We start from the raw sequence: 8875 nt of genomic DNA, 5'->3' as shown, positions 1-8875 counted from the left end.
ATGGAAGCTGAGAGGTATAAATCGGCATAGACAAGCATTCTCCCCTGCTTGCAGCACATATAGGCATATCATTTGCTTGTTCTGAAGCCAAGCATGACCTCTAGTGCCCTAATCAGCTAAAGCTGTTCGTAAGACACTCAGAAATGCAACAAATACATGCTGCTGCACTGAGCCCTCCCATTTTTGTACAGTCAGCAAAGCCTGGCATGCCTGAACACAGCCTGAAAATCATCCTGTGATTCCAGAGGCAAGAATACTCATGTGCTTTTATTGGAGACGCTCGTCTCAGCTGGCATATTGTTCAAGGGATGCTTGGGACTGGGACAAGGCAGTCTTGGCTGCAGATTTGACAGCTGCTGCTCGCTGTTGAAGTAAGCAGAAACCCAGGCAGTCTTTTAGGTTATTTTTTTCTTGTTGGTTTTTTAATTATTATTTATTTTTTTTACTCTTAGTAAGCAGCCACCTTTCTGAAAAAAAATATAAAATCCTCATTTTCACCCATTCAGTGCAGTTTCCAAGACTGGCTGTAAAAGTGCAGTGAAGCCTAGTGCTGCAGAGCCCAATGTGGTCGTCAGTTCCAGCACGGGTGTAATTCCTTCTGACATTTCACACAGCTCTACTGGAAGCAGCAACACGGTGAGTCTGTGTCTAGGAATGCACTCTGGTCTCCCGCATTCTCTATATGTTGCGTGCTGAAAACGGGCCAGCGCTCGCAATCCAGCGCTTCCCTGGCTATCAGCACCACCCCACAACGCAGACATACCTCCAGTGCATCGCAGAGCCCCCCCTCTGCCCAGTAACACCTACAGACAAAAGCTTTTCCCCACAATCCTGCTGCCATGGGCTGAACTCCCTCCAAGGGGGATTCCACGTGACCTCATAAATCCCAACTCTTCAGACAAAACCTTTGAAGGTTGATCCACAGATGCGATAAGCAGCCAGCTAGTCTGTGAATGAAGCCAGCAGATAAAGCCTAACTTCAAAGTAATAAAAACCACCCAGACAGCTAAGCAACTGGGAAGGGATTTTGTTTGAGACTTCCTTAAAGCCAAAGGACACATAGTCAAATGTCTATTTAAACAGGAAACATCTTATCAAAATGATTTTACTTCTGCAGCAAGCCCCAGCAGCAGCCAGTAAGTTACTTTTTCCTACACAGAATTCTCTTGTTATTTCTTGCCTTTTTTATTCTTCTCTATGACCTATTTGAGAACACAATAGCTGTGATAAAAGGGCTCTGGAAAAGGTGTTAATGTGTTCATGCATTCTAGATCTGAATTCCTGCCAGAATGACTGTACTTCAAAAATGCTGATAAACAGGTGTATGTGGGGGGGCCTTTTCCATGTAATTTTACTGATACCATCTCTAAAGGGCCAAAATGCACAGAAGCAATTTTTTTTTCACCTAATGGAGTCAGGTATCAGCATCTTCTCTCTTGCAAATGCCTACAGCATTTCCACTAAAAACATGCAGCTATTACAGGATTGCTTTCCTTACCATGGTTTAGAATTGTACAGTATTTTTTTCCAGAAAGAAGACAGAAAAAATATAACTAGCAAATAAAAAGAAACAAATGAAAAACCTCGACAATTACTTGACATTTATTGCAAACTGAGTCACAGCCATTACAGCTTCATCCCCACAGAAATGCATCACATAGCTACTGTGATATTCAAGTGATTAATACCTTTAAACAGCCGGGGTCAGGCTGCACACCGAGACACCCTCTCTACCACAGAGTTCACGCTGTCCGATAGCTTGCCTACAGACAGATCTATGGCTCAGCACAGCCACCAGCCCTAAGATACACTTTTATCCGGGCACAGACTGGCACGTCGGTATGTGTGGGACTGGTACGAGCTGGGGAAGAGGCATTTGCTTGATGCCTGAAGAGTCTGCAGCAAGGGTGCAGTTTGGAGGCATTCCAAATACTCCAGTGCAATTCCAACACCTCATTATATTTCCAAGGCACTTACACATAACATGTGCTTTGCTGGTGTTGAAAGATAGAGTCAGCTCGTGACATCAGCAACTGAAACTAATACCCTTCTGATAGGCACGTACCCCTGAGTGAAAGCTCCTGCACACAGCTCTTGAGTAAACTAAAATGAAGAGTGAAGTGAAGCTCATCTTCATCACTGCATCTTGCTTCTAAGCAGCAGCAGAACTTCAGACCAACACATGTTTTCAAGAGCAGTAATTTCTGATCTGCAAATGTAGTTCATACAGCAACAAGACCAGCACTTAATCCACCGAATCTTCACTAGCTTCTTAACTTGCTGCTTTTGCCTGTGCAGACCGCTAAACTCCTCAGGACAGGATCCTGTCTCACTCATGTGAAAAGCCTACCACACACTGGGCTGTGCAAGTAATTCTAATGACCTTGATATAATAATGCTCTGATAACAATGCCCTAAAGGACAAACTGCACAAGTCAACTAAAAAAAGTTCAGACTGGAACCTCAACTCCTCTTTAAATATAAAAGGTCATCACTGACATCCTGTAGCTGATAGATTCCCCTGAGGAATGTGGCCCCTTGCACCTTCATTGTCCTCTGGATTTTTAAAAATCTTTAACAGTGACGACAATCTCTGTAGAAATGGGCACTTCCCAACTCTTTCTCCCTAAATCTGACAGTTAGCTGGTGAATTTTAATGCTGATGGAGACACCAAAGAGACATTCCTAGGCAGGATTAGTACAGAAGAGCTCTCACCTCTGAGACCTTATCATTAGCGTTCTGTAACTGCCTGAAACTGGAGAAGACAAGGAAGAAGAGATTCTCCTCTACCTGCTTCCTCCTACCTTTTGTTACTGCTGATCTTTCCCCTGATCTCAAATTCAGCTGCTGCGTTTACAGACTTGACTGTCTACAGCCGAAAAGTTAAAGGAAGATTCAAAGCAAACATCCACAAGTTTCAAATTCATCTTAATATGCATCTCTGCTTACATCCTTATTTGTCAACATTTGTACATCTGAGCTTCATATCCTGTCCCTGTAGATCTATTTGTCCCGTCGTCTGTGTGGAGGAAGCAGCTTTTGAAAAGGCCTGTGCCAAACAGTCTGACCCAACAGAAGCAACGCAAAGTCTAGGAAATACAGTTACCAGAAGCAGTTAGGTCCAGGGCTTCTCTAGTTTAGGAGAGCCTGATGGGAGACAGGATCGCTGCTTTCAAATGGGAAAAGGTTACTTGAATAAAAGAAGGGGGGAAAACCCCATTTGGTTTCCATGTCCATTGTGAACGTTACTGGAAGAAACTGATGTAAATTGCAACAAGGGATTTCTAAAGATAGTAGACAGAAGCTTCTAACACTGAGGGTCATTAAGTGTTAGTGGACACACTCTGGGAGACTGAAAACCAACAGTGCCAGGAGATTGTTAGGTGGCCACTTTCTTGATCAGTCCTAAGCCATAGAGACTACTTGCTTCAAACTAAGGTAAGGTTTAGTAGATATGCTAAGAACCACAGAAGACTGCTTTAGGAAATACTCTCCGAACTCATCTACTTTACCCTGCAACCCCCAAAACAGGTTTAACTATATAAATTCTCAGTAACAGATTGCCTGGCTTGTCTTGCCCTGCCCCCATATGTAAGAAAAAAGAATCAAGGTGATTCACGAGGTTTTGCTGAGCAAAATTATTTCTATAGCACACAAAATATGCCATTCAGTATAGAAAAATCACGTCTTCGTGAAGCAATCAAATCACGAGAGTTGGCAAATTAAGAGTGGTTCTCTTCCTGCTCAGTAGCCTGGAGCTCAGCGCCTCCCCTCCATGCACGGACAGCTAATCCAGTCCTGCTTTCCGACAACCACGGACAATTGTCACGCTGCAGAGAGCGCACAACAGGGGGGGTGACGAGGGATTCTGGGAAGAATCTACTTTTAAACTTGTTCCACTACTGAGAAACAGTCAGAAGGAGAATTTGTTTCAAATTCGCTTCAGAATACCAGCAGGAGACAGAGCCAGGAGTTCTGTGCTCTGCCAAAGCTGTTCCATTTTTAAAAGGTATTCATTTAAAGAAACCAGCCTTCTGCTGGTTACAAGACTCCTTGTGTTTTAGGTTTTACCTCCAGTAAAGATTAACATAAATTGAGATGGAGTAACACATTTAAACAGAGTGCAAGCACGTGAACCCCAAACAATCTGTCAGGTGAATTAATTCTATGTAAAAAGGCAATTGTTATTGTGATTTAAACAAATTTTGGTATATTACTTTAGATTTTATTAAAGGTGTAAACAGTTTCTCAACTATTTCAAGACTGTATTTAATTTTAGCCAACATCATAATGTAATCCCTGATCAATATAAAAAGATTAAATATATACTTAGTCAGATAGCAAAAGCTTATGTTTCAGTCATACAGTTGTTTATATTATTAACTTAGCATCAAACTACTTCATAATATAATTCTTAAAAAAAGCCATGAGAATTTTTCCTGAGGTCAAGCTGCATTGTATATGCATAAAAATCTGTTGTATTATGCAAAAAGGAAATACTTTTCCAAACTGCATTAACAGTTCCTGGTCACCATCATCTCAAGTGCTCTAGACCTACTAATGAAAAATTTTAGATTCACAAAAATTTTCCCTTCTCTCCTTTCCTCTTCCAGAAAAACGATGATGAGCTTTTCCAATCTTCAGACTCCTGATGATTTTTCACCTTTTAATTAACTGGTTTTGGTATAAACTAAACAGTATATTTTTAAAGCTGTAACTGTTAAAATCATCTGTAATCCACCATCTTCAGTAACTTTGTTGAAGACACACTGTGAATATCTTTCTCTGATGTGATCAGTTTGGCTTTTCTTTGAGATTTCTGCAGTGAGCCTGTGTTGCTTGGCTACTTAAATTAGAGTTATTTTATAGACTACAGTAATATACATCCTCTGTTATTTCACAGTTAGGAAGGAACTGAACCTCAGCTCTCTTCCTTCCTAGAAAGTTCTTAAGCACCCCGCTAAAGTAGGAATTCCTACTACCATTTCCAATAATTTTCTTCATATGGATCCAAAACCATTTTCCACCTGGAGGTATTCAACAGACTTGATCTGAATTCATGGTTTTCAAGTAATCAAAACTGGATTTTTAACAAATACTGTGTCCTTAAGATTAAACCATGCAGCTATATCTGGGTCTTCTCATCCCATCCTACTCCAAATATGCAATATCCCTGCAGAAAGAAGGAATTTTCTTTAATTTCATTTGTCTTTATCTCTGAAAAAAACCCAAAACCCACAACACAAAACACCAACAACGGACATAAACATGCCAAGTATCAATACTTTATTCAAAGGTATAATTCAAGGCAGTATCTTCTATTTTCTAACACGGAAAAGAAGTTGGACTGAAATCAGTAAGAATGGTGTGCTCTAGGTCAAAAAAATATAAAGCTCTTCTAATAATCCCCTTACGTAAAAGCGATCCAGACCTAAGAAAATGATACCTTGTCACTTCTCTTTCCCCTGCTTGGTGTAGTGTTTGAAATTCTGTGCAAAGTAAGTTCCAAATCCAGTGGAACCGTGTATCAGTGAAAAGCAACGACCTTTGAAAGTGTATGCAATCTCTACAGAATTCAGGGGCACAAAAGTACATTCAGAGTTAATTCACAACAGACATTGTGACAGAAACATCTAAGAAACTTCCTCGGCCAGATCCAACCCATCAGATTCAAGCCCAAGGACCAGCTGGCCAAAGAACGGTTTAAAATATCCAAGATACACAAATAGGGATTTGCTTGTCCCTACAGCCACACCAGAGAAAATACAGGTTTCGGAGACAAAGCTCCAGCGCAGGCAGCTTGAGGAAGGAGGGAAGTGACAAAAAACTTAAATCCTCAGAGACATGCACGTACGTCAGCTACTGCCAGTGCCAAGCATGATCAGCAGCCTAGCCTGACCAAGAATAAACAGAGCTAACGAGCCTGGAACCATGCCAACCAGCATTAGAGAAATTATGTGCCAGGCCAGGGAGTCAGCTAATCCACAGGAAGACTGTAAAAAACACTCCACAAGAGCTGCCGGAACTCACAGCTACCAGCTGCCAAAGGCTCCTGCCCTTAGAGGCTTTTTAAAGTTTGGCTTTGGGATATCAAGCACAAGACTGCTGCTCAGCATGCCTTAGGGATAATAGAAAAAAAGGGGGAACAGAGTGCAAACTGGAAATTTGTTTTCATGTACAGTCCTACCCTGGAACTAGGAGAAAGGCAAGGACAGCTTCCTTTACTGCAGGTTCCAATTGTTCGTTCATCACGGCAGCTTAATGGGGCGCTAGAGCTAGCCAAAAGCACAGAGCGCCAGAGAAGCACATCAGCAAATGCAGAAAGTTTTTACACATCTCAGGAGAAAAGCTGGCATCTTCCCTCCCATAAAAACCCAAAAAGTCTAGGAGAATCTAGGGAAGCTCAACAACAAAGTACTAGTTCTTTAGGGAGAAGAGAAAACCAGGATTAAGACACGCTGACTCATTACAGCTAAACATGAATACTCAAACCAACAGAAACCCAAAAGATCGGGGTTTGTAGTAACGTAAAGCTGTAACTGTCATTATCGACATGCCATTGTAACTAACAGCATTTTCCATGTCAACAGAGCTAGGACTGCTTTGGCAGCATGATATATTCGCTGATGTTTTATTTTCCTTTTTAATACATCAAGAACCATAATCCTCACCTCAAAGCTGGTATATTTTGTTGGGTTTCTTTGGTTCTTTAAACCAGGAAGCAGATGCCTATCCTGGCACAGCAAACATTCCTCCAAAGCCACGTGTTGGCTTCCTTTTCCCCCATTTACTGTGACGGTATCCAATACAGATGCCAGTAGAAGGTGCAGGTACTCAACTCTTCTCGGATATAGGCCCCTGCAGAAATGCGATTCTGGAGCATGAGAACTGGATCGATTACTCACGGGACACTCACAAGAGGCATTACTTCTACCACCAAGAAGAAAAGCATCTCATAGATCCCTTTTTGTCCATGCTGACAGCAACATTACCCAGGAGACTTCCTAAGTTTCTATGTCTTAATCATCTGAAAAGTAGAGAAAGCTAAAGGCAAGATCTCCCTCCCTCATATCAGCAGCTTTCCCACAAACACCGGTATCTCCCTTGTACCTACCACATATGGAAAAAACAACAGGCTATCCAAATTGCCTGGGCACTACTTTGGAATGCAACTGAAGACAAATACACAACCCATGGCTGCTGCCACCACCAGTAAATCAGAGCTTTCATTTGCACTTTATCTGTGTTCCCGCGCGTGTTTGCGTCAGCATGGCAACACCTTGCCAGGCAGTGTCAGGCTGCTGCTGGGCTGAAAGTCAATTCCAAAGCGCTGCTGTGAGCAGCGAGGTACGGCCACAAACAAGAGCACGCAGGCGCTCTGCAAGAGGACCCCAGAACAGGTCATGACAGAGATGACAGCAAGAACTCCCTGTTAATACTGGTACTTATCCACCAGGCTTCAAGTCAGTTGAACACGAGGAGAGATTAACAGGCTAAAGTTTACTTACTGGAAGCAGGAAATATGCCAAGCTTCGTTAACCGTCTTGTAGAGGCGCTGACCAGCAGCAATGCTGTCCCCACATCCTAAACACCTCCAGACTTCCTCACCTGCATGCAGGAATAAAGTGACATATAGCAACCATTTTACATCAGAGGAGACGAGGATTGCTGCATCCCTGATAAAGAACAACTTCAAATTACGTAACTGTCAGGAAAGCCTTCACACACAGAAAGTTAAGTCAATACCAGGCAGTCTGTAACTCCAGAGAGTAGAGTTCCCAAACTGAGCTCTGACACCTTATTTTTTTCCCCACAGAAAACCGTGCTGCTATTTCCCCCATGCCAGTGACTCAGCACATGTTTGCACTCATTTGTATAATTAACTGGATTTCCCAGAACTGAAAGAAAGGAAAGGCAAACTTTATTCAGTAGAGAACAACTTGACTACCAGGAAGGAATTACACAGTTGAATGAATATTCCTGTAGAGACTGTACAGCCAACACCAGACTATGGTCAGGCTTTGGGAGAGGGGGTGATGCTACTGGCCTATTGCCCTTTCACAAAATACTTTTAATAGTTTTAATGGTTTCTGCTAGAACTGCCACAAAGCCCCAGAGAAAGCTCATTATTTAGATGCAGGCAGGCCGGGAAAAACAGTATGAAAAGCTGTGCACCAGGAGCATGTGGCACACAGATAAATGCTATCCAGTATCCAAACAGCTGCTCAGGCATAGAAGAGAAAGAGTCAAGCTCGTGGATGAGCATGACATGGTGCAAGGAACAGGTCACATAGCTGGGCAGGGCTCAAACCTGCTTCTTCCTGCTACCACAAGTTTACTTGCAGTAGGGTTGCATAAGGAAAGAAGTGCACTTGGAGAAGGAAAACCACTAACCATGTCACTGTCCAAAGAACGTTAAACCTCAGTAGTTGCTTGGGCAAGTTGATACCAAGGTCAAGTTCCTTGAAGTTACACAAAACAGAAGCCATCAGCCTTCTATGCACTTTTATCCCATTGTGTAGGTCAATGACAACTTTTAAAAATAACCGAGGCAAACAGCTGCTTCTACATTCTAGACAAATAGCGATTTCAGAGAAACAAACTTGTTGCCCAGTCACAAAAAAGCACCACCCTCACCCGCAGATCAGCACTGCCCATCAAGGTCTCCACGCAGGTTAGACAGGATTCATTTAAATGCGATATTTGGCGTTAAGTCGCTCCTTCAATTCCCAGCTAAGCATCAGCTCCACGCCTGGGAGTGCGTCTGTGCCCTCCCTCAGGTCTGTGCAACCAGATCTCTCCTCTCCAAGCAGCGCAAACCCCGGCCGCCAGCTGAGCCACTCCCCGGGCCAGAGGAGCCTGCGAGCCAGGCAC

The sequence above is a fragment of the Apaloderma vittatum genome, unplaced genomic scaffold (genome assembly GCF_000703405.1).
Source record: "Apaloderma vittatum isolate BGI_N311 unplaced genomic scaffold, ASM70340v1 scaffold23097, whole genome shotgun sequence".
Taxonomy (NCBI): domain Eukaryota; kingdom Metazoa; phylum Chordata; class Aves; order Trogoniformes; family Trogonidae; genus Apaloderma; species Apaloderma vittatum.
This window is presented reverse-complemented; position numbering follows the sequence as displayed.